Genomic DNA, 27916 nt, shown 5'->3' on the forward strand with positions numbered 1-27916 from the left:
TATAAAAATGGTTAATCTAAAAAGTAATAAATATATGTACCATATATAAAGGTATATACATTACTGAATGTGTGTACTAAATATGTTTTCTCACGTGTGTGTGTGTGTGTGTGTGTGAGTGTGTATATACATGTTTTACAAATGAAATAGAGTAAACAATAAAATAAGATATATAAAATATAAAATATACAGAGGTAGGTATGTGCAAAACAGTGGCATTAATGTACAGTATGGAGTGCATAATGTTGAAGTTCCAGTAGTGAGGGTGAGGTGTCTATGACGTGTTCAGCAGTCTGATGGCCTGGTGGAAAAAGCTGTCTCTCAGTCTGCTGGTACGGGACCGGATGCTGCAGAACCTCCTTCCTGATGGAAGTAGTCTGAAGAGTTTATGGCTGGGGTGACTGGAGTCCTTGATGATCCTCCCGCTTTCCTCAGGCACCGCTTCCTGTAGATGTCTTGGAGGAGGGAAGCTCACCTCCAATTATCCGTTCAGCACACCGCACTACTCTCTGGAGAGCTTTGCGGTTGTAAGCGGTGGTGTTGCCATACCAGGTGGTGATGCATCCAGTGAGGATGCTCTCAATGGCACAGCGATAGAAGGTCCTGAGGATGCGGGGCTCATGCCGAATCTTTTCAGTCTCCTGAGAAAGAAGAGGCGCTGCTGCGCCTTCTTCACTGTCTTGTTTATGTGTACTGACCACGTAAGATCCTCAGCCAGATGTACACCAAGGAAGCGGAAGCTGCTCACTCTCTCCACAGCGGCGCCGTTGATGGTGATGGGGTGTGTACTCCTCTGCACCTCCGGAAGTCCACTATCAGCTCCTTTGTCTTTGCGACGTTGAGGGTGAGATGGTTGTCTTGACACCAGTGGGTCAGGCGCTGACCTCCTCCCCTGTAGGCTGTCTCATCACCGTTGGTGATAAGACCCACCACTGTAGTGTCGTCCGCAAACTTCACAATGATGTTGGAGTTGTTAGTGGCCGTGCAGTCGTGGGTGTAGAGTGAGTACAGGAGAGGGCTCAGTACACACCCCTGTGGAGCACCAGTGTTCAGTGTGATGGGGGATGAGGTGGTGCTGCCCAGTCTGACCACTTGGCGTCTGTCAGACAGGAAGTTAAGGATCCAGCTGCAGAGGGAGCTGCTCAGTCCTAGATCCTGCAGTTTCCTGTCCAGCTTCGAGGAACGATGGTGTTGAATGCTGAGCTGTAATCTACAAACAGCATTCTCACATACGTGTCTCTCTTCTCCAGGTGTGACAGGGCAGCATGGAGTGTCAGGGCTATGGCATCATCAGTGGACCTGTTGTGGCGGTATGCGAACTGTAGAGGGTCCAGTGAGTCGGGTAGTGCGGAGCAGATGAAGTCCCTGACCAGCTTCTCAAGCATTTGCTCACGATGGGGTCAGGGCTACAGGTCGCCAGTCGTTCAATGATGAGATGGTGGAGGATTTGGGTACAGGGACGATGGTGGCCATTTTGAAGCAGGCTGGGACTACAGACAGAGAGAGAGGAAAGGTTGAAGATATGTGTAAACACTCCAGCCAGCTGAGCGCCGCGCATGACTTGAGGACGCGGCCGGGAATCCCGTCCGGACCAGTAGCTTTGCGTGGGTTCACTCTCCTGAAGTACCTCCGCACATCCTCCTCAGACACAGTGTGCGCACTGGCGTCATCCGGTGTGCGCACACTGTCCGGTCTCCTGGTGTTCGCTGTGTCGAATCTAGCGTAGAATACGTTTAGATCCTCACACAGAGAGGCCGTGGTCTGCGGTGGTGTGCTGGTTTTCCTCTAAAGTCTGTGATCGTGTTTAGTCCCTGCCACATACTCCGAGGGTTGTCAAACTGTTGCTCCACCCTGTCCCTGTACTCACGTTTGGCTGCTTTGATCGTCTTCCGGAGTTGGTAATGTGCGTGTTTGTAGTCCGATGTGTTCGCGGAGGCAAAAGCGGTGCTCCGTGCCGCCAGCGCCGTCTGCGAACATCTCCGTTAATCCAGGGTTTTGATTTGGGAAGGATTTAACTGTTCCGGATGGGACGACATCTTCCACGCATTTTCTGATAAATCCACAGACTGAGTCTGTGTATTCATCGATGTCTTTAGCAGCCACGTGAAACATTTCCCAGTCCGCGTGATCAAAACAGTCCCGCAGCGTAGACTCCGATTGGTCCGACCAACGATGCACCGCCCTCAGGGTTGGAGCTTCCTGTTTCAGCTTCTGCCTGTAGGCGGGTAGAAGCAGGATGGAGCGGTGATCTGATTGGCGAATGGGGCGCGGGGAGGGCTTTGTACGCATCCCGGAAAGAGGTGTAGCAGTGGTCAAGAAGCCGGTCTCCACGAGTGTTGAAATGGATGTGTTGGTGGAGTTTTGGTGAGACTTTCTTCAGGTTACCCTTATTAAAGTCCCCGGTCGTGATAAACGCCGCCTCTGGGTGTGAATGCGTAGGTGTGTATTTCGGGTTCCTCTCTGGCTGAAAGTTTTTCCACAAATGTCACAGCTGTATGCCTTAATTCCAGAGTGGGTAACTAGATGCTTCTGTAATTGGCCACTTTGAGTAAAAGCTCTGCCACACTGATCACAGCTGTACGCTTTAACTCCACTGTGGATGAGTTGGTGTTGTTTTAGGTAACCCTTCCTGGAAAAAGACTTTCCACACAAGTCACAGCTGAACGGTCTCTCTCCAGTGTGGATGACCTGATGCTGTTTTAGTGAAGCGTTCCCAGTAAAACCCTTCCCACACTCGTCACAGGTGTATGTTTTCTCTCTCTTTCTTCTGTGAGGTTTGTCGGCCTCCTGAGAGCGCTGACTTCTCGCTCCATGTTGGTCCTGCAGTGACAGAGATACAAACAGAGGCAGTGAGTGAAATGCAGTCGTGGAACAAACTGAACCTTCAAACTCCCTCCATTAACACTAGTTTTGAACTTGAAAGTGGAGTGTGGCACCAAACACCTTAACGGTCTCTTATCCCCACCTGCTGGTAGTTCTAACACATTACATCCAACCTGGTGCTAAAAATAATTCATGACTGTTTAAACACCAAAATCATGCCCATCCCTCCTGATTGTACACACACACACACACAAAGTTATATTATTTTATAATTTATAAGATATTGTTGTTTCCTATTACATATTTCTATAATTTTTATAGACTTATATATAATCTTTTACTGATAATAAATGTTTGTGTATTTGTTTATTCAAAAGGAACCCCATTAGCTACCACAACAGATGTTGCTCGTCTTCCTTCAAATTGACTATGTGCACGTTAGCATATGCTACTTCCGGTGCAGAAACTCATGTGGGGATCTTTGTTTCCAGTGTCCTACTCGCGCCTTGTTTACGGTCCAAAACAAGTTAAGCAAATGAATGAATCAAATGGCGATTTACATTTCTATAGATGTCTTGGGCATTTACTCAATATATCTGTAAATGATGTTCATCAACTTGTCGATATTTTTCCCCCGCGCCTCAGAGCAAAAGAGAAAAGGGATTCAAATGTTATATTTCTCAGCTGTTCCTCGTTTATCGCGGGTGTTATGTTCTAAAAATAACCAGCGACAGGTGAAATCAAGTAGCCAATTTTATTTTTTGACGCGTGGACATCGTGGACATACAGTACTGCACTTCAGAGTCACACTGCTAGCGATCGATGCAGCGATTCTGTACTGTACAGGAGAGACTTCACGGAGGAGATCGTCTGCAGCGATCAGGACGCAGGACACAATGTGATGTAAAAAAAAAAAAAGCATGCAAACTTGCACTAAAAAATCTGCGAAACAGCGAGGTGAAAGGTGAACTGCGTTATAGCGAGGGACCACTGTAATTTTGAAGGTAAGTCACAACATACCCTTCGTAAATACTAATGTATAGAAACCCTTACCAGCAATCGTTCATTTTTTGTGTGGCTTTTTTTCATGGTTTGTTAACATGCTGTGTAGGTGTGTACTTGACTAGCTGATATCGACATAATGAGGAAACATCTGGTTTGACTATCGTTCACCTGTAGTTTGAATGCTGAACATTTGCCTGTTTAAATGTCTTCTGCATGCAGTAATGCAGTTCTGCTTGTGTTGAGTGATGTAAACAACTGATCGATCTAAACTCTTTAAACGTCAAAATTGATCATTAGATTTTTTATGACACAACAGTGGTGAGTGTTCCCACCTTCTGCTCTTTGTAACTTAACGTGATCTTTCCGTTTTCGAGTTTTGGACATGATTTTGGAGTATATCTTCGCAGTAGCGATTGACCGCAAAGTAAAGCTACCGGAAATGTACAACCCCACATCTGGTCTCAAACCAGGAAGTTAGCATTTTCTAGTGCACAGGGTCAATACAATCACATAAAATATTATACAATAAAGTGGATTCAAAATATCCACATAATTTTACATCCACAGTGAGGTTTCACAATTAAACTATAAGCAATCAATAATAATAATAATAATAATAACATTGAGACACATTACACAAATTTCAAAAGCAAATCATCTCTTACAATATTTACAACAACTAAAAACTCTGTAAATCGGCTTTTAAGTGTTCATTGAAGTTTTGAATAGTTGCTAATTCTCTAATTTTATAAGGCAATTTATTCCACTTTAAAGATGCTCTAAATATAACAGTTTTACAAAAAGTTACTTTTAACTCGAGGATTTACTAAATTGGAGTTTGTTGAAAACTGTGTAATATGATTATGTATTTCATCTGGATACTGCAGCTGAGCAGAAAAAAATGTGGTGTGTTTAACAGAATTGCTTTCTTTATAACTACAAGTATTAAATCCCAGTTCTTTGTATTCCCTACGGCAAAGAAAGACACGGCTCAAAGTGGTCAAAGCTCAAAAGATGATCTCTATTTTTCATTCCCAGGAATGGAGACCTGAACACATGAACACATAAGCTCAGGTCTGAAGCACAAACAGGAAGCCTAGTTATTTATATACTTCCTCTAGACGTCACACACACTTCAAGCTTCGATCAAATACTCTGCTTAGTTTCACTTTCTGGCTGCAGCTCCTATTTTCTGCAAAAGCATGTAGTTTCCTGTCAGTACTTTTTGGAGCAGACTGTACTCAGAGTTGGGCCTCTCTTATACATAAACAATATAATCAGCAAATAAGTGCTAAGAATATATATTTAAATCCCAACAGACCCCCTTTTCCTCTTTTTTAAAAGACGACATAAACCCTAATTTGTCCCATTAAGTTTTACTTTCATGTGACAGTAATAGCTCAAATATAACAAACATCTAGCTCTTAGACAGCACCTCACGTTTGCGCTGGGCTGTGAACTGTCCTCCCTTAATTATTACCCCCTTTTTAAGTAGAAACCCAGTTTAAACCCACTTCTGACTTCCCTCACTGCTAACGGTAAAATCCGAACAGATATAATTAGCTTTTCCTAATAACAGTTCCGACATTACTTTTTATCACTCTTTGGAAACAGCCTCTATAGAGTTAAAATTTACCCTGGTTTTTCGCCCCCTCTACGGGTAACATATATCTGGCCTTAACACTCTTCTTGGGCAATTTACATAACATAGAAATCCTGCAAACTATAACTAAAGTCCTTCTCATTACTTTTATGCTCACATTTAACCTGTGTCTAATGAGCTTTTAGTCTCCTAAACCACACATTCTCTGGAACTGAGGTTCTCTGTGCTTCTTTTCGGTCTCTCTTTCTCTGGTTGCTTCCTGCTTCCTCGCCAACCCCTCCGTGGTTTTGCTCTGGTTCTGGAATTGCCTGTAAAACACCAACAAAACACCTTTCCCTGCTACGCCTCCATAACCTATTATGTTCATCAATTGTTCGCTTAATCCAATTGCACAACACAGTGTGATGGGGGAAATCAGCTGTGTTTTGCTGCCCATTTTATTTCGAATCTGGCGCAAACTGGCGAGACAGTTCCTGAATCAGTCACATGGTACGGAGTGCCCGTGACGCCTCGAACGTCACTGCATACGTAATCAAATCAAGCCTCGATACGCGCTTCACAAAAACTCCCCCGAGATTACCCGACACAGGTATCGAAGCTTCGACACACAGGACACATCACTACCGTTGAGGCTGCGTACTTTAAAGCTGCAGAACCTGAATTGGGATACAGCCATGATGATCTCCAGCCTTGTGCTCGTCAACATTCTCACCTGAGTTAAGAAGACGATTACTGAAATGGTCTCAGCAGGTCCTTTAATGACAGCAATGAAATGCAGTGGTAAGGGTTTTTGGGGATTAAGTTCATTTTCATGGCAAAGAAGGACGATGCAATTCATCTGATCACTCTTCATAACATTCTGGAGTGTATGCAAAATGCTATTATAAAACTTAGCAGCAACTTTTCCAGTTTCCAAAATTTATGCAATTCTAAAACTTTTGGCCACGACTGTATAACCTCTTTTTAAGTTTGTGGATATTATACATGGTTATGCTCAGGATATGTCGGCCAATTTCCATTGGAAATGCCTTTTGGTTAAACTGTCAGCAAGGAATTTGCATTTGCACTGTTAAATTTTTATATAACTTTAATGCACATAAAAAACAGCTGCTTGTTTAAGTGAAAATACATTGATGGGTTTTTTAATAAAGTTGTGGAGTTGTAAAGTATTTTGTCTAGTGTCAATTATATCATCAGTTATATTGTTATCGCAAATTTTCAAATGTATATCGTGATAAATATTTTTGGTCATATCGCCCTGCTCTGTCTGTCACCTTCTGTGTTGAGCTCATTGTTTTCTCTGTAGTGGCTGAGCTGAGTCCAAGTAGCTGAAAATGTTTCTCTGCTGCTCCGTCAGACTCTTCTCCTCCTGCTGATCAGCTGGGACACAAAGCAGATCTTTGTTAGGCTCCACACTGCACTGAAGAGTCAAAGTGTCTCATATGTTCATCTGACAAGACAAAGAACACATTTTTGCTTCCTGAGGTGGGCAACTTATTGGAAACAAACACAAAAGGTTTGAGCACTGATACCTGGCATTGCTGGCATTGAAAGATGCAATGCCAGCAATGAGGATTGTCAAGACTCAAACCAATCATTAAGCAAAGACAACAGAGATCATTTGTTTCTGTTTATTTAGCATTCACAACATTTGTAGTTGCCTTCTGTACAGGGGAAGTCCACGCACACTGTGTGGTACCGCCATCCGCAGAAGGTGCATTCAATCTCTGTAAGAAAAACTAGATTGTCTGAGACTGAAATGATATTAACAAAAGGAGTGGTGATTTGTAAAACTTCAAGTGTATGATAAGGTGAAAACAAATACACAATTGCATGTCATGTAGTTGAAGTCTTTTTTTCTTCTTTTGGAAGACTTGAAAACACTGAAAGTTACAAATGTATTGTGCTTGAAACAAATTCAAAATAGGTGATAAAGCCAGCTGCACATGTGTGTCACAAGTAAATCTGGCTGTATAATAAACAGAAACAAGTGATCCCTGCTGTCTTTGCTTAATGATTGGTTTGAGTCTTGACAATCCACATTGCATCTTTCAATATGTTTGTGGGTGGATTTGAATGCACCAGTGTAAGTGCAGCCACTCAGACTCAATGTGGTCATAGAAACAGGTGCAGATGTGTCACGAGTTAATCTAGTAGTAGGCTATGGCACTTGGCCACAGGTGGCAGTAGTGGACTGACCTCCATTTGAGACTGCTCCAGCTGCTCTGTGACAGTCAGTAGATCTGCTACAAATTGCAGATCATATGCAAGTTTTGGAAATTACATTATAAATATTCCTAACTTAGCCATGGCAGCCATGTTGATGTATTACCTATATTGGCTGAAAATGTTCATTTCCAGAGAAAAGACACAGGCAGACTATGCTTACAGGATGTGATGTTACATGTTATTATGTGATGTTATTGAAATCATCATGAATAACGGGGGTGGTGATTTCTATAACTTTGTGTATATAATTTGGCATTTCTTACTGATGTAGGCCAAAAATAAATACATAATAAAATTTAATTTATTTTAAAGGTTTATTTGCAAGACACAAAAACAGACAAAATAGAAAGTTCCACATGTACACACACACACACACACACACACACACACAACATATTAAGGATTGTACATTAACATAAAACTGTTGTTTCACCAGAGAAACACACACATTAAGAGAGAGAGAGAGAGAGAGAGGGCAAACAGCCATCATAATTCGTCATACAATGAGAACAGGAGAAATCAACAATGACTAATTAATATTAAAATCTGTAACATAATTTATTGTTTGGAGTTTAGTCTGATTGTTTCAGGATGACCTGCCATTATCCAATGACACATCTGCTTCCTGTATCTTTTGCTCGTTTCTCCTCCTCTTCTTTTCTCTTTTTCTAAACTGAGCACCTGATGGCTTTGAACATTTCTTGTCCACCTTCCATTGGTTTTAATTTTGCACTCCAGTATGAACACAAATCCCCCAACTCGAGTATCACCACAATTAACCTAATAGACCTACAGCTTAGTTCACAGATTCACTTTGTCTAAGGATTATTTCTGGGACTTCACACAACCCAGTATTCAGATCGTGAATACATAATGGGCTTGGATTTACAACATTATGAATGAAATGTGCTCTATTTGGAAGCAGCATGTCCCCCTCCCCGTTCCAGGGGTTGTGTGTGAGACTTTAAATCATCAAACTGTAAATTATAAACTTTCATTTGTTATTGATCCCTTTACCCCGAGTCCTAAAGTGTATATTTATTTTCTTACTCTTCTTATATTTATTGTTTGTTTACTTGCACTGCTGTAACTGGAGCCTCGTCGTCTCGTCTCTCTATATACTGGACTGTATGTAGCGGAGATGACAATAAAGTTTACTTTGACTTCAGCAGCGAGCAGGCGCACCGAGGGCTCTCACGCTTACGTTTCGCTTAAAGAATTTCGAAAAAACATCGGTGCAAATTATAAGTCTGTATCATAATATCTGGTGTTTTGTGTTTGTTGTTTTGTTTTTATTTTGTTTTATTTTGCGAGTTGATTATTAGATCCCGATCGTTTACTCTTGCTGTCCTGTGAACAGCATCGGCATGAGAATATCACCAGGTAAACCCGCGACATTTTTAAACATTTTTTTGTTCAAGAGGAACAAGACTGACAGAGTGTGTTTTAGGTAACCTCACAAATGTCACAGATGACACATTTAGTGTTTGGTGCACATCTGTTCAACCAACTGGAACACCAGTCCACATGTATATACACTCTCTCTCTCTCTCTCTCTCTCTCTCACACACACACACACACACACACACACACACACACACACAGAGCCCTTTTGAATGTTTGCAAGTATGTGTATGTGGTGTTAAATAGGCCTATACTACTGCGCTTTTATGTCGCTCGTAAGAGTGAAACTCATTGTGAAACGTTTGAGAACCACTGCTACAGAACAATGGAGATTTCCGTTAGATGGTAACACCTGCAACTCACGTGACGCCCAGAATTGTACAATACTGATGCTTGAGAGCGCGCGCGTGATGTAAGTATGTGTAGAGTGTTGAGCGTGTGATCAGTGGTGAGAAAAACAACTCACAAAACTTGACCTTTCTATACTCGTGGCTCACTTGCACTTCTAATCTATTCGTTTGCACACTTACACACACACAGCTGTGGTTTCCTGTTTTGCTACACTCTGGAGAGCCTCGCCTTTAACGGTCTTCTCTCACAGACAGCAACAGAAAACTTCAGTCAGAAAACTTCGAAAAACTCGAGATTGACTGAACTCAGTTCAAAGTTACCTTGGCACTTACCTTTAGATGTGAGAGGTAGTGATGGTCCGCTTGAAGCTGACGCTCCGGTGCGTGTGTCAAAAAGATCAACACGCTGCTTCAGAAGCACTGTGTCGAGGCTTGATTCGTTTGGCCAGAGTCACGTGATTAGTGACGTCTGAAGCTTCATTTAGAACGTACTTTTAAAAAAAATTAACTTTATTGAAACACAATGAGTATACAACATACAAACAGATGAAGTTTTAACAGAACACGAACATACAAAATCAGGGATAAAAAAATTAGCTTATGAGTACGCGCAAAAATCAACATATATATGTTGTTCTGAGAGGCATTTTGTTGGCTGAGTCTGAAATTGATTGTATGTACAATTCCATACCCTTATAAAAAAAAAGAGGCAGAAATATGGTGTTTTATTAATAAACTTACATTCTACTGTATATTACTGTACACTATTCTTATTGTATATATTGTATATCTTTTTTCTATTTCATCTGTTCCTCTGTCTCTCCTGCTGCTTTGAGCATGTAAATGACAAAAGAATTTCCCTCGGGATAAATAAAGTTGTTCTTATCTTATCTTATGGATAAAAAGTTAGCTAAAATTATTTAAAAAATTATTATAAAAAACATCATTCTTCCTGGAGAACTTAAAGAAACAGAATAAAACATTTTCCATCATAAAGAAAACTCCCTTAAAATATGGACAATAACAAAACTGCTAAATTCCTTCCAGAATCTCTGTGTAGAGGAACAGTACCAAAAAAGATGTGCCACAGTTTCTGGATGATCCCCACAGAAAGTTCAATTAGTATTTATGTCTCTTTTAAACGTTACCATATAGTGACTGCCACTGAGCCAAATTTAGCAATGCCAACATACTGTAAAAACAATATTTGTCTGTTATATATAATACATCTATATATACTGTCAAAGATACTTGTCTTTGAGTGAAGATTTAAGGTGATAGGAAATATAAATAACTGCAACTTGAATCTTTACTGAAGCTCAGTATTTGACACGGAGTTCAAACTCAATGCTGTAATAACTAATAATGATTAATATAATAACTATAATATTGGCCATATTATATTTACATTACCAAAGTGAGATGACTTTAGTCTCATGAACAACATTAGCTAATTGTTATTTACTAGCTAATCTTAAAACTGTTCAGTACAGAAATGAAGCTCAAAAATCATGTTTTACAGTCCTGTGGTCTCAGCCTCAGATACTTATTAAATCACACAGAGCTCATGTAGAAACAAATGAACAAAATATGTTCTCCTTCATTTCTGTCAAACAAAGCTGTATGAAACCAGATGTTAGTATCATGGTTGCTAGGCAACCTGGGCAGGCTAGACATCCCATTTCACAAGCCTACAAGCCTAGCACTTCCGGCCTTAGCGGTCTTTGAGTAGGCGGCCCTTGAGGACCATTAAGGCTGCGTACTTTAAGGTTGCAGACCCTGAATTGGGATACAGCCCTGCGGTCCGTTCTTCGTACCTCGCTAAGTAAGTTAGCTGGATTTGATTGTTGACGATCGTTCGGTTCTCCGAAGCTCATCCGGGACTTGCTGTCATAGCAACAGATCCGTAAGCGTAAACCTGCTCGGGAGCAGGCTTACTTTATGTAAACAGGATTAGATCGCGGCCACTCAGGTATGTACGCTTCATTTATACGAAAGCAACAGCGATATTTCTCCACTGTTTTTCCATAAATAAATATTATTAATGTAACTAAAGATAATGCAGTATTTGATTCTTTTATTGATTACATACAGATACATACAGGTCATTTCCTAAAAAAAAGGGAAATGTACTATTAATCATTCTATTTCATGTATTTGATTATTTCAGATGTAATTCATATTTTAGAGTAGTAATAGTAAATTACTTCGTGTAATCAAGATGAGAGACCACGGCTATAAAAGCGAAGTTGGATTTGGGAAGTCTGTTGCAGCCATGTCCTGTCCGTTTGTACGCGAGCAACCCATTGCGGAAGGTGCAAGATTGATAAGGAGGGTTTTCAGAATTCAGCGTATATTGCGGGATAGACAGGATCCTTTAGCTCAGCGCGACAGTGTGCTCATAGAGAGATATCGATTCTCCCGTGAGGGTATTATTTTCTTTCTTTCTTTCTCTCTCTCTCTCTATAGATATATAGATATATATATATATACCAACTTACTGTGCATGCTTCAGTCACCCCTTGCATGGGAACAGGTAAAAGTGATGGAGTGTTATGTAAACCTACACACAAAAAACCCACAATGTCAATAAATGTCACAGTACAAAAAGGGGTGTGACGAGGGGGTGCAGGACCACCACCTGTCTTTATTTGCTCTGCCCTTTTCTTGGTTGCTGTTATAAACAAACAAACAGATTATTTCATGGTCTCTTTTCAAGAGACTAAAAGCAATATAAGTGATAAATATTACCATTCTGTAGAATATTCTTATATTTCACTTTTACTTGTTCCCATGTTCTAGTGGGTCCTGTTGTGGCTCTAAGAGGATATAATGTAATATGATATAATAAATTACTTATGAGTTTAATTTGTCAGCAACTTTCTGCCAGCCCTCTGTCCTTGCTTTTGCAGCCTTTGCACTGTTCCCTTGCGTTTTAATTAAACTCTGAAACTCCTGAAATCCCTCAATCAAGAGTTCTTGCTCTGCTGCCGAAAACTACTGAGCGCGCTCCTTCGACATTTTCGCCGACCAATCAAAGGGTTGCCGATCAATGTTTCTACTATCGATGCGTAGCCCCTTTTCAGCCACCAAGTGATCTCACATTACTTCATCCAGCTATACTAATCGTCAACAACAGGTGTGTTCGGAGAACCGGATTAGCGAGCTCAAAGTTGGCGCGATGATTTGAGAACAATGTTCAAGAATCAGTGACAAAGTTGAAGTTGTGCCAGGGCTGATATTTCAACAAGACAACAATCCTAAAAAGTGCTCAAAATCTAGTAAGGCATTCATGCAGAGAAACAAGTACAATGTTCTGGTATGGCCATCTCAGTCCCCAGACCTGAATATTATTGAAATTCTATGGTGTGACTTAAAGTGACTCATGCTCAAAAACCACGAAAACTGGCTAAACTGGAGATGTTGTGGAGATGGTCCAAAATACCTTCAACCAGAATCCAGACTGTCATTGGAAGCGATAGGAAGCAATTAGAGGCTGTTATTTCTGCAAAAGGAGGATCTACTAAATATTGATGTAAATTTTCTGTTGGGGTGCCCAAATTTATGCAGCTGGCTAATTGAAGATTACGAAATGGTAATCTTAATGGTAATCTTAAACCTCTAGATTAAGGTCTGTTGTCAACTACTAAGTGAAGAAGCAGTTTTTGTGAAGACCACTCATTAAACACTATTAAAGACAAAGTCACAGGGAGAAGTTCTTTTGAATGTGGCCACAAATTAATTTAATTTACAGGTGCTGCGCTGCAGTGGTTTGAATCATAGCTATCTAATAGACTCCAGTTTGTGCATGTAAATGGAGAGTCCTCTTCACACAATCCTGGTGTTCCACAGGTTTAGTGCTAGGACCAATTCTGCTTACAGTATACATGCTTCCCTTAGGCAGTATCATTAGAAGACATAGCATACATTTTCTATGCTATGCGGATGACACGCAGCTCTATCTGTCCATGAAGCCAGATAACAGACACCAATTAGTTAAACTACAGGAATGTCTTAAAAACATAAAGACCTGGATGACCACTAACTTTCTGCTTCTGAATTCAGATAAAACTGAGGTTATTTTACTTGGACCTAAAAAGTCTTGAAATATTGTCTGATTCTTACTCTGGATGGCATTACCTCAGCATCCAGTAACATTGTGAGGAACCTTGGAGTCATTTTTGACCAAGACAATCACATATTAAACAAATATGTAGGTCTTCTTTCTTCCATTTGCACAACATCTCTAAAATTAGAAAAATCCTGTCTCAGAGTAATGCTGAAAAACTAGCTCATGCATTTATTACTTCCAGACTTGACTACTGACAGGGACTAGAAAGAGAGAGCATATTTATCCTGTATTGGCTTCCCTTCATTGGCTTTCTGTTAAATCCAGAATTGAAGTCAAAATCCTGCTCCTCACATACAACTGCTAAATTCCCATCGTATCTTAATGACCTTGTAGTACCATATCACCCTATTAGAGCACTTCGCTCTCGCTCTGCAGGCCTACTTGTTGTTCTTAGAGTATTTAAAAGTAGAATGGGAGGGAGAGCCTTCAGTTTTCAGGCCCCTCTTCTGTGGATCCAGCTTCCAGTTTGGATTCGGGAGACAGACACTATCTCTACTTTCAAGATTAGGCTTAAAACTTTTCTCTTTGGTAAAGCATATAGTTAGGGTTGAATCAGGTGGCCCTGAATCCTCAGCCAAGGGATTCCCATGATGCATTGAGTTTTTCCTTTCCAGTCACCTTTCTCACTCACTTTGTGTTAATAGACCTCTCTGCATCGAATCATATCTGTTATTAATCTCTGTCTCTCTTCCACAGCATGTCTTTATCCTGTTTTCCTTCTCTCACCCCAACCGGTCGCAGCAGATGGCCCCTCCCCTCCCTGATTCTGGTTCTGCCAGAGGTTTCTTCCTGTTAAAAGGGAGTTTTTCCTTCCAACTGTCGCCAAAGTGTTTGCTCATAGGGGGTCATATAATTGTTGGATTTTTCTCTGTATCTATTATTATAGGATCTACTGAGGCTGTCTGTCTCCCAAATCCGACTGTTGTGATTTGGCGCTATATAAATAAAATTGAATTGAATTGAAGAGATATCATCGTGGATATCCTTAATCATGGCACTAGGTTAACTGAAGTAGAACAATGTGTGAGCAAACTTGAGACAGTAACTGTGGACCTGAGAGATATGCAAATTCGGTATCTGGACCAGCAGAACACTCTCCAGACCAAAGTCACAGACCTGGGAGGAAGATTGCGTCGCAACAATCTCTGTATATATGGAATTAAAGAAGGTGCTGAGGGCAATGATATGATGGCATTCAGTACAGCTTAAAGAAAGAACTTGCCCTTCTGGAAAATGAAGATTTGCAAATTCCGCGTGCTCACGGATCACTGGGACCAAAGCCGCATGACACAGTGATTGCAAAGTCTACTCAGGTTAATGTTCAGAGGTATGACATAAAAGACAAAATTACGAAAGCGGCTTGGGCTAAGAACATTTCTTATGAGGGCAAAACTAGACTATACAGCCCTGTTGAGCACTAAGATCATCTTCCCAGTCACTTTTGGTACAGCCGAGTCCCGGCTGAAGACTAGAGGTGACCGCACGTTTGCCTTGGCTGCACCTGATCTGTGGAATAACCTCCCCATTGCCACCTTTGAGTCCGATTCCATTCAATCTTTCAAATTGCGGTTAAAAACCTATTTATATAACCTCACCTTTCCTATCAGTTAATGCTTGTTTGTTAGTTAGTTTAGTGCTTGTTGCTACCTTCATTCTATTCTTAACCTCTTTTAATTATTTTACATTTTTCTTGACTCTTTTATATTTTACACACAATGTTCTAATATGCTTTTATATGTATTTCTGTGTTTTTTAATGCCATTAACCTGCTAGCATGTTTGGTACTTTGCCATGGCCTTCATCTCTTTTACTTACATCTGACCCTCTCACATGTTCAGCACTTTGGTATACCACTGGTTTTTAAATGTGCTATATAAATAAAGTTTATTGTTGTTGTTGTTGTTGTTAGTAGGACAGAGATCAAGAGTATAATACGGCACAAAATGAAGGAAAGGTGGCAAAAGCAATGAGAGGAAGAGAGGAAAGAGCGATGGTTTTACGGTGTGGTCTCTCTTTGTTTGTTACTTCTTGATGTTGGTAGATAGTAATATCTGAAAAATACATATAATATACACATTATAATGTACAACACGTTAAGGAGTATGCTTCTGCTACTAATACAATTAATCACTGGACAGCTGAACAGGTATGTTTATTAATAATATTATATTAGGCCAATATTCTTATACATATTTTTGACCTGGGGGCAGAATTGATTGTGAACTGGAAAGGGAAAATGCTTATGAACTTGCAAATTAAAAACACGATGCATTTAAGGTAACCCTTTTTCATTTTTATTTAAGAAGAGAATTTGTTCCACTGTGTGATGGCCGAGTCTGCTTGTTTTCATGGAGTAATTTCTCCTGCCTTAAAAAAAGAAAACCCTCTCAGAAGAGGCTGGAGTGCACAGAAACTGGTAAAAAATAATAATAATGACTTCCGGTGAAGATGGTTGGCTAGAAGACGTGCTTTCACTGTGCTCCCGCTCCCACCTGTATTTATTACAGTGTAATGCGCGCTATATTTTTATCTAAACCATTGACTGAGAGTTTTGGGAATACGCAACAGCCCTAAATACGCTTTTTGGATGACAAGTAATGTCGAAACAGACGAAGATACAGACTCGAAAGACGACGGCCGCCATGACGAACAGTGCTAGCCAAACTGACATGCTAGTAGCAGTGGGCGACCAGCCCTCGCCCCCGGTGGACACCGCAGCTCTCATCCGTGACGTGACTAATAGCATCAGTGAGGTAATTGACCAAAAACTGTCTACACTGTCTGGGACACTGGAGAAAATTTCGTCCTCGCTGGAAAACGTCTCCAAACGCGTCACGCAGGCAGAGCAGAGAATCTCAGATGTGGAAGATGGGGTGACTGACCTCGCGGGAAGACTGGCTGAAGCTGAGGAGAAGATTAAGATCATGGCAAAAAGTTTGGATGATTTAGAGAACCGCAGCAGGCGCGACAACATCCGCATTATTAATCTGAAAGAAGGCGCGGAGGGTGAGAGTCCTAATCAGTTTTTTGAAGCCTGGCTGCCTGCTACGCTCGGGCTGGGAAACAGCTCCACGGGTAAAGCCCGCATTAAAATTGACCGTGCACACCGGGGCCTCGGCCCGCGGGGTGCTCACCCCAGGCCGGTGATTATTAAGCTCCACAACTCCAGAGACAAACAGCGGATCATGGCAGCAGTGAGAGCGGCCCCGGAACTTCACTACGACGGACAGCGGATCTTTATACACCAGGATTTTTCCTACGCGATTCGTGAGAAACGACGGGGATTTAATGGTTCTTGTCGTGCCTTAATTGACAAGGGCATCCGCTTCAGAATGCGCTACCCAGCGACGCTCGTGTTGAATCACAATGGCACTGAGCACAAGTTTGATTCGCCTAAAGATGCACAAAGTTTCATCAATGCGCTGGATTAAAAGACAATTTTTACTTGTCCCGTACAAACTGTGGCACTGTTGGATTTAACTTAGAACATGACATGGGTTCAGCACGCCATCGGATGCGTAAGTCCACTGTGTTTAATGCAGCTTGAGGGAAAAGAGACAGGTTAAAGGGAAAATAGAGATTTGTTCATTTTTTGTACCTAAAATGGCTTTAGGGCCAATATCTAGTATACAGTACTAATTGTTTACTCAGTCTTTAATTTTGTTTCACAACTGACAGTAACCCGATTTTATTCAGGTTTGGGAAGCGGGGGTGGGGTTTTGTTTTTTTGTTTTTCTTCTTTTCTCCCGTGGAGTGAAACTTCTTTTGGCTACACTGGTCTTGTAATACCACCCAGTGGGTGGCTTTTTCGTTTTTGTTTTCCTTTTTTTTGTTTGTTTTTGTTTTGTTGTGTTTGTTTCTGGTTTGTGATATTTTGACGTTTATCCTAATTCCTATATTCTTATGCAATTTGTTGTGTGTGTAAAGGTTCCTTTGCCATTCGTTTACGATGGTTTTGTTCATGTCAGCACGGCCAGTCCAGGCCATGGGTTAAATCTTTTACAGTGTGTTTATTATGATGGCTCTTTTTGTTTGCTTCGGGTTGACGATTTTTGTCCAGTGACTGACAACTTTTACAATGAGTAACATTAAAATTATAACTCTCAATGTCAAGGGAATTAATCACGTTATTAAGAGACGCAAAATGGTTTCCTCACTCAAAAAAGATAGAGTGCAGATTGCATTACTGCAAGAGACTCACCTTACAGATTCTGAACACTTAAAACTCAAGCGTGATTGGGTGGGACAAATTTACTATTCCTCTTTTAACTCTAAAAGTAGAGGCGTTGCAATATTGATCCATAAAAATCTACCATTCACTCTAAATACTATTGTAAGGGATACGGACGGACGATTTATTCTGATTACTGGGCTTTTATATGGGGAACAAATTCTATTGGGAAGTGTTTTAGCACCAAATACTTTTGATAGATCGTTTTATTCAAACCTTCTGGCAAAAACCTCCTCTGTGTGTCCGAATCACGTAATAATTGGTGGGGATTTTAACTGTGGTTTGAGTCCTGAAACTGATTATAATCCACCAAAATCTCAACCACCTTCAAAAATGGCAAAGGCTACAATGGACTTCTGTTCAGATCTTGGTCTTTTTGATGCCTGGAGAGTTTGTAATCCACATGTGAAAGACTTTACATTTTTCTCACGCCCCCATTTTTCTTTTTCCAGAATTGATTACATGTTTGTTTCTAGATCTGTCCTTGACAGAACTCGGGGTTGTTTGATCAACACATGTGCTCTCTCAGACCACTCATCAGTCTCAATGGAGTTATTACCACCTTATTATGATCCCTTGTCTAGACACTGGCGGCTAAACCCAGCTCTCCTTAGTGACCCTGAATTTGTAAAATATTTAGAAGATCAGTGGGAACTTTTTCTTTCTACAAATGACTTACCGGGGGTTAGTGCCTCTACTCTATGGGAGGCGGGTAAGGCATTTCTCAGGGGCTCTATTATCTCTTTCACCTCAGTGAAAAGGAAGAGCAACTTAGCCAAACAATTAGTACTTGAACGCGACATTACTAACCTGGAGAGGGAGTTTAAGAAATCCTCGTCTGTTTCTGTGCTTAAAAAACTGGATGCAGCCAGATCAGCCCTGGACCAACTACTAACTCAGAAAGCGGAAACTGCAATATTCTATGCAAAGCATAGATTATTTGAATCGGGCAACAAACCTTGACGCTTACTTGCCCGACTTGCCCAGGGGAAAAAGGGCTCTTATGCAATACCCTCTCTAAAAGATAAGAAAGGTGTTTTACAATTTGAGGCTAAACTTTTTAATAAAATAATGAAAGAGTTCTATCAGGACTTATATTCCTCTGAGTGTCAAAATACTGTAGACGCTAGGAAATTGTTTCTTGATAATGTTAATCTCCCTATACTATCAGAGGAAAGTCGATTAGATCTTTGCAGTCCTATTAGGGCGCAGGAGGTCTTAGATGCAATCAAATCCTTACAGAGTGGAAAAGCTCCAGGCCCTGATGGGTTTGGGCCAGAGTTTTATAAAAAAATGGCCAAACACATGGTGGGTCCTTTATTAAAAATGTATATAGAATCTCTTGAGAGGGGCACACTTCCACCCACCTTAAACCTTGCCCATATATCCCTGATCTTAAAGAAGGATAAACCTGCAGATCTGTGTACATCTTACAGACCTATAAGTTTACTCGGTGTAGATTGCAAGATTCTGTCCAAAATTTTATCTAGACGATTGGAGGAGGCTCTGCCAGTTCTGATAAAGCCTGACCAAACGGGTTTTGTCAAGAATAGATACTCCCGCTCCAATGTACGCCGACTCATAAATGTTGTGCAGTTCTCTCAGAACACCAATTATAGGGCTCTTGCAATTTCATTGGATGCTGAGAAAGCATTTGATCGGGTGGAGTGGGAGTATCTATTTGATGTTTTGGAAAGATTTGGTTTGGGATCTGAATTTGTCAAGTGGGTCAAACTGTTGTATGGGGCCCCAGCTGCAAGGGTATTGGTTAACGGCTCCGTCTCAGATGTTTTCCCACTGGGTAGAGGAACGCGTCAGGGATGCCCCCTTTCTCCCCTACTGTTTGCACTTGCATTGGAGCCACTGGCAGAGGCTGTAAGAACCGACCCTGAGATCTGTGGGGTAACCTTGTTGAATACTGAATACAGAATTTCCCTTTACGCGGATGACGTGTTGCTCTTTCTCACTAAGCCAGAAACATCTATTCCTGCACCGACACATATCATTAATCAATTTGGCCTTTTTTCAGGGTATAAAATAAATTATGATAAATCTGAAGCTTTGCCACTAGGTGATGGGGGGAGGTGGGACACTCCTCCTAATTTTCCTTTCAGGTGGTCGACCAGTGGTTTTACATATTTAGGTATTAGGGTGTCCGCAGACACAACAGAGTTGTACAAGTTGAACTTTAAACCAATTGTGGCCTCAATCAAGAATGACCTCAATAGGTGGTTTGACCTCCCCCTGTCTTGGATGGGTAGAATAAGTTTAATCAAAATGAATGTTTTACCCAGAATATTATATCCCATACAAATGTTGCCTCTCAGGATCAACAGAAAAACATTCTCAGAGATTGAGGGATATCTTTCTAAATTTATATGGCATGGGAAGAAATCTAGACTAAAGATACAGATTTTACAACTACCTACAGATGAGGGGGGGCAGGCACTTCCTAACCTTCTATATTATTACTGGGCTTGCCATGCACAAATAATCTCAGGGTGGTTACATTCCTTTCTATACCAAGGCGAGCCACCGGTAGATACTTGGTGCTGTGACCCTCTTTCGCCTCTTAGTCTTTTATCTATTGATCTGGCTGACCTTCCTCTTGGTGTAAGAAATAATTTCATTTTGATGCCTACACTTAAGGTTTGGCATAATATTGCTGCCCACGTCGGAAGAAGAGGTTTTTCTAGTGCACTGCAGCCTCTAATTAGGAATAAAGCTTTCCCCCCAGGTATTGGCATTAGTATATTTGATGATTGGCATCAGGGTTTTAATAGTTTTGCAATTTTCATTAGTTTTTATTTTTATTTCGTTTTGACTTCAGATTTTCAATTTTATATTAGTTTTAATTAGTTTTACCAATTGTTTGCTAGTTTAGTTTAGTTTTTATTTTTTGAAAATCCTTAGTTTCAGTTTAGTTTTGATTAGTTTCAGTTATAGTTTTAGTTGTGTTTGCAATAATTAAGTGTAACAAAATCCCAGTTTCATCATATCAGTCATTCTCTTCTGCTTATCCTTTGGTATGTTGTTATTCCAGCTACCATACCCTGCACCCTGCACAGGTCGCCTGTCTGTCGCAGGGCTAACACGCAGAGACAGACAACTCACATTCCCACCTATGGGTTCTTTAAATAAATAAATAAAGGCAGATGAACAACCATTGATACCAAGCAACTATAAAATGTATATCTTGGCCCCAATGAGACTATTAAGGCAATTGACTCACACAGTTATGTAGATATCCCAGTCCTGTTGTCTCGGGATGCATCACGCTGCCTTGCCTGGGGTTAGCTTCTGTTTCTGGGGATGAGGGTTGGGCGTGCTCCCTTACCTTCTCCAGGTAAGCTAGGTTAGCCTTCTTGTGCGAGCTTTTCAAGTGCACTTTAAGGTTTGTGGGATTTCTTTCCCTTTAGAAATGTCCCTCATAATTTGTCTCGTTCCACTACAAGACACTTGCTTTATCCAAAACACAGTCATATTCAAAGTAATCCCAAATTGGACTCGTGGACGGAGCGGCAACACAGACGACCCGACTGAGGTACTTGCCACCTGCAGGCATAATAAGGCACAGCAAGAACATAACCTGGAAAATACACTTCATTCTCACCCTAGACTAACGTATGACACATACACATCAACGAAAACTAAACACATTTTCTCTATAAATTCAGTTAATTTTAGTTAGTTTTGTGAACGGTCATTTCAGTTTTAGTTAGTTTTCCTTTTATTGCAAAGTCTCGTTTTTATTTTTATTTCCGTTAACGAAAATGTTTTTTATTCGTTATTTCGTTAGTTTTCGTTAACGATAATAACCTTGATTGGCATTCTAAAAATATAAGATTTATTTGCGATCTGTTTGAAAGGGGTAGTTTTATGGCCTTTAATCAAGTTCAAATTAAATATAATTTACCACAGAAACACTTCTTTGGGTTCCTACAAGTAAGACATTTTGTAAATTCCCTTAAATTTCCAGCCAATCAACCAGTTTTGAATCCTATTGAAAGCTTTCTTCTTAAATTTAATGAGGAAATAATCACAAAAAAGAAATTTATCTCTCTTTGTTATGGGAAATTATTGTCTTTGAATTTTGTAACCACTGATAAGGCCAGGGTTCGGTGGGAAACCGATCTCGAAGTTCAGTTTAGTGCAGAAGCATGGTCCAAAACATTTAGATCTGCCAAGAAATTGTTTTCCTGTAACAGACTCCAGGAAAGCCATTACAGAATTTTACATAGACTCCAGCGTACGCCAGAGTTTCTAAATAAAATTCATCCTCAGATTTCTCCTCTTTGTGTAAAGTGCAATACGGATGTGGGGACCTACTACCATTGCATATGGCAATGTCCTTTAATTACTAGATTTTGGAAAAATATTGCTATACCAAACGATCCCACTGAACCCTGTGCTGTTCGTTCTGGGTCTATCTATAGAAGGGCTCTCTCTGTCTTCTGTACAGATGCTTTTGTTAGGTAAACTTTTACATTTAGCAAGGCGATGTGTACTGTTTCAATGGATTCAGAGACAGCCCCCCACTGTTACACAATGGTACAGAGAAATGTTCAAGGTGCTGCCAATGGAGCGCCTCAGTGCCATCATAAAGGGCAATTGTAATGCATTCTGTAGGATATGGCAGCCTTTGCTTGATCACCTACCTCGTGACCTTGCTGTGCTGTTACATAAAGGGGGATCACATTTTGTTTTTAAACACAATAATTAATGTCTGTATTCCATTTTTTTTCTCTCCCCCTTTTTTTCTTTTTTATTTCCCTTGACTTCAAATGTGAAACGCTGTACATATTTTGACCCAGACATGTATATCTGTAACTCATGTGCCTGTATTTGTTTTTTTTTCTTCTCTTTTTCTTATTTGTATTTGGCTGTGCTGATTTGTTGCTGTTTGTGTTGTTCCAAAAAATCAATAAATCATTCTTTAAAAAAAAAAAATAAAAAATAATAATAATATAATAATAATACATTTTATTTGAAAGCGCCTTTCAAAACACTCAAGGTCACTGTACACAGTAGAGTAAAAAGCAACATAAAACCAAGGAGTTTACACAATCATAAAAGCATAAGACATAAACAAATTTAAAATAGTCGAATGGAGAGATTATGTGGGATAAGCTATTGCATCTGGTCATCCTGGGTTCCACAGACTATCAGCTAAAAAGAATAAACACATTAAATTGCTGCACATTTTAAGATTACTTTAAAAATGAAATATATTTTTTATTACATTAAATGTAAAGAGTCAAATGGAAGTCTTTCTAAAGTTATTTCATGATGCTTATATTATGAAAAGCAGATTTTTGACAATTTAAGTTTTTTACGTTTTTAGATAAAATAAAATGCAAAAAACAAACAACAAGAACGCAAAGCTGGCAAACCCAACCAAAACTGACCAAAATCAACCAAAAATACTCCCACACGACAGAACCTCTCCTCTGCATCTCTGGCTCCATATCTCTCAATAGAACAATCTGTGGTTTGCTATCTCTCACCATCAGAACACTCCACAAATCCTGCGAATGATTCACTTCTTTATAAACAGTGTTGGCAAGTTATTTTGAAAAAGTAATTAATTATAGTTACTAGATACTTCTTCAAATAAGTCACTTAGTTAGTAACTGAGTTACAAGACTCTAAAAGTAATTAAATACTTGAAAAGTAACTATTGCGTTACTTTAAAAAAAACGTTTAACCCTCTGGGCTCCAGGGGATAATTGGCCATTTTTAACTACTTATGATTTTCCCTTTAAAAACGATTTAATTTGCCTTCTTTGGTATCATTTTTTTCAGCACAACCTCACATGTCTGAATTTACAGTCATGTTTTCTTTTTGACATATACTGTACTAACACATCTGATCTAAAATCAGACAAAAATATAAAATCCGAATAGAAAAGGTTATATATTTTACCATAACAACCACAAACATGTTTAATGAATCATATTTCAAGATTTTAAATACAAATATAAATAGACAATTTTAAAATTATATGCAAAAGTTTTGCAAACAACAAAATTTTTGCAGCCATTTACCTTTTTGGTTGAAGCTGTAGCGTCCAGATTACTTACAGCTACTTCCATGCAACTGATATAAGGTGCAGTAAGCTGAACACAGCTTCAACCGTCTGTTGAAAAATAGTAATGTGACCGCACCGATACAACAATCATAAGGCAAGAAGCAGCAAAATGCAGAATCAGAAAGAAGCAAAAAGGGGACTGGAAAGTTCCAAGTCTAAGACAACGCCTGAGAATGCTAACGAGGAGAGTGCTACGCCCAGTAACTTGCTAATGGATAGCTGCCATAACTACGCAGCTACTGTGGTAACACTCACGTTAGCCGAAGAGGAAATGAATGAGTTCCCACCTCTCCCTGTTACACCTCTTAATTCACCAGCTCTGAAGAAGTTGATGTAAATCAGATAATTTCCAGTTTATCGGCACTAATAAACACCAGGTCTGATAACATCGAGAGCATGGTGAGAGAGAACTTGAACATGGTGAGAGATAATACGATAAAGATTGAGGGTCTCAAAAAGATGATTGATTTTGTGTGCGCGGAAATGAAAGACATGAAGGGGACAGTTTGCGACCTGGAAAAAAAGTAACTAAAGAGGAAGGCCGAGTGGACAACGGCCATCAGGGAATATCTGAGCTGGAAAGATATTCCAGGAGTTGGAATCTCAGACTACATGGAGTCAAGGAGACTGAGAAAGAAGACGTAAGAGGAAAGGTGATAGAGATATGCCGATCTGTTCTGGCAGAACAAAATCACAGGCTGCCTGACGCCATCGACACCGTACACCGACTCAGAGCCAAGCGCCAGAATAGCACCAGACCCAGAGGCATCGTTGTGCAGCTCACCTCCCGAGTCTACAGGGATGCAAAACATCCCCCTCCCTGCAGGACAATCACTACCTTTGTTCAATAATTAGACAGAATAACAGTACTTTCATTACAGTAAATATATATATGGTTACAATAACAAAACTGAAAATGATAAATTACTTGACTCCTAGAAGAAAGAATTAATTTCTGTCTCAGATGGCACAGATGGTTTAACTGCAGAGTTTTATAAATCATTTTCTAATCTCTTGGCTCCGTTCTTACTGCAGGTTTTCATAGAAAGTATAGAGAATAACACCCTTCCTCCTACTCTTACTCAGGGTCTCATAACACTTATTCTAAAGCCAAACAAAGACTTACTTCTTATTGATCATTGGAGACCCATCTGTCTGCTCAATAATGACTATGAGATTATGGCTTTAGTACTTGCTAACAGAATTAAAGAGTTCTTGGATACAATTATCAATGAGACACAATCAGGCTTTATGAGAAATAGACACATTTCTAATAACATTAGACTGGTTTTGGATCTACTTGATTACTCTGATTTGGTATCTGACAATAGCTTCATTCTCTTCCTGGATTTTTAAAAGGCTTTTGATACAATTGAACATCAATTTATTTTCCACTCTTGGAAAAATTTGGCATTTTTCTGTAAAGCTTCAAAACCTTGTACACAAATTGCAATAGCTCAATTAAAATGATTAGACTCCACCCCGAGATTTGACCTGTTATACAAGGAATCACCATAGCTGATAAGGAGCTCATCATCAGCCAGCTAGCTGATGACACCACACTCTTCTTGAAGAATGCAAATCAAATCCATCCAGCCCTTAGTGTTATTAGTGATTTCTCTGAGGCATCTGGTTTATGTCTAAATCTAAAAAAATATGAATTACTAGCAATTAAAGGCTGCACTGCAAATGCTATCTGTAACATTTCTGTTAAACAAGAAGTCACATACCCAGGACTGTTAATATCCAAAGACCAAAAGTCAAGATGCTCGTCAAACTTCACTCCGATTATACAAAAAAACACGAAAAAAGTTCAACCAGTGGCTGCAAAGGGATTTATCTCTGAAAGGTAGAGTGTTAATTACTAAAGCTGAAGGGATATCCCAACTGGCAAATGCTGCTCTCTCCTTACATCTGGATAAGAAGATTAGTAAAGACCTTTACCGCATGCACTTTAATTTTATATGGAAAAACCATAACAACAGAGATATTTTATTTCAAAATAAATCACTTTTCCTGGAAACTTGGGTCCAAAATGGGATCCTATTGGTGGCTCAGCTGGTTAATAAAGAGGGAGTACTACTTACTTACAATGAATTCCTTACACTATATAATTTTCCCATCAGTGTTTGGGAATTCTCAATGGTGCTTGGTGCCATACCCTCAGGTACTTTAATGTTATTTAAAAACACTGACAACTCAATATCTACCTCAGTCACTCTCCCTGATCCAGCTGAGTCAGCAGTGGGAAAAATCTGCTTTTCACAAGAACTTGGTAACAGCAATAAGAGAATACGTAGTTTATTCCAAGATGATTTCGTGTCTCTCCCATATATATAATATCTTACTGGAACCGACATGGTCCAGATATCACCTGGAAAACAGTCTGGATGATCCTATAAATATATAATTGTAAACAAAGTGAAGGAAATCTCATATAAAATTCTTCATAAATGTTACCCAGCCAGTCACTATATGGTAACATTTAAAAGAGACATAAATACTAATTGAACTTTCTGTGGGGATCATCCACAAACTGTGGCACATCTTTTTTCGTACTGTTCCTCTACACAGAGATTCTGGAAGGAATTTAGCAGTTTTGTTTTTGTCCATATTTTAAGGGATTTTTCTTTATGATGGAAAATGTTTTATTCTGTTTCTTTAAGTTCCCCAGGAAGAATGATAAATGTTTTTTATAATACATTTCTTAATACTTTTAGCTAAATTTTTTATCCATAAATGTAAGTTTATTAATAAAACACCATATTTCTGCGTTTTTATAAGGATATGGAATTGTACATACAATCAATATCAGACTCAACCAACAAAAAGCCTCTCAGAACAATATTTATATGTTGATTTTTGCGCGTACTAATAAGATTTGTTTTTTTTTACTCCTGGTTTTGTATGTCCATGTTCTGTTCTTTCGTAAACTTCATCTGTTTGTATGTTGTATACTCATTGTGTTTCAATAAAGCAATAAAAAAAGTACATTCGAAATGAAGCTTCAGACGTCACTAATCACGTGAGTCTTGCCAAACGAATCAAGCCTCGACACAGTGCTTCTGAAGCAGCGTGTTGATCTTCTTGACACACGCACCGGAGCATCAGCTTCAAGCGGACCATCACTACCTCTCACATCTAAAGGTAAGTGCCAAGGTAACTTTGAACTGAGTTCAGTCAATCTCGAGTTTTTCGAAGTTTTCTGACTGAAGTTTTCTGTTGCTGTCTGTGAGAGAAGACCGTTAAAGGCGAGGCTCTCCAGAGTGTAGCAAAACAGGAAACCACAGCTGTGTGTGTGTAAGTGTAACCGGTGGGATTCTGCGTTGTGTCTGATAAAAACGGTAAAAGAAAGAAAGAAAGAAAGACCTCCAAATAAATAGCTTGCCCACTCCAGCTCCTCTCCCACAGGGGAATTGTAGAAAAGGGGCTGGCATTTATTATTACATTAAACATAAAATATGCATTTACACGTAACATATTTGATAAAACAAAAACAACAAACATGAAATCCGACATACCTGATAAAAACGGTAAAAGAAAGAAAGAAAGAAAGACCTCCAAATAAATAGCTTGCCCACTCCAGCTCCTATGACCAAACACAAACAGTGGGGAAGAGGGTTAGCTTAACCCACCACAACTTCCAAGCTAGCAAGAATTATCTATTCATGCTAGTGTTCACGTTCCCTAGAACACACATATGGCACACACATACTACACATTTGTAACATCTAACAAAAAACAGGCTTAATAATGATAATAATTGAACTAAAATCACAATCAGAATCATCCAGGTGGCTAAATATGCATTATATGAGTGTTTTACAGTGTTGGGAAAGAAATTACACCAACCTCTCCCACAGGGGAATTGTAGAAAAGGGGAGAGGCAAAAGGGGTACACTGTATTTATATGGTTGCACCAAAGAAGAAGAAGAAAAGAATGAGGAGGGGCTCTAACTGATAATGAACATAACTACAGGCTTGGAGGTCCTAAAAGTCAGGTATAAAGGGAAGAGTTTGGGGGTTTAGAACACATTTTGTGTAATT

The sequence above is a fragment of the Oreochromis aureus genome, linkage group 9 (assembly GCF_013358895.1).
Source record: "Oreochromis aureus strain Israel breed Guangdong linkage group 9, ZZ_aureus, whole genome shotgun sequence".
In the NCBI taxonomy this organism is placed as follows: domain Eukaryota; kingdom Metazoa; phylum Chordata; class Actinopteri; order Cichliformes; family Cichlidae; genus Oreochromis; species Oreochromis aureus.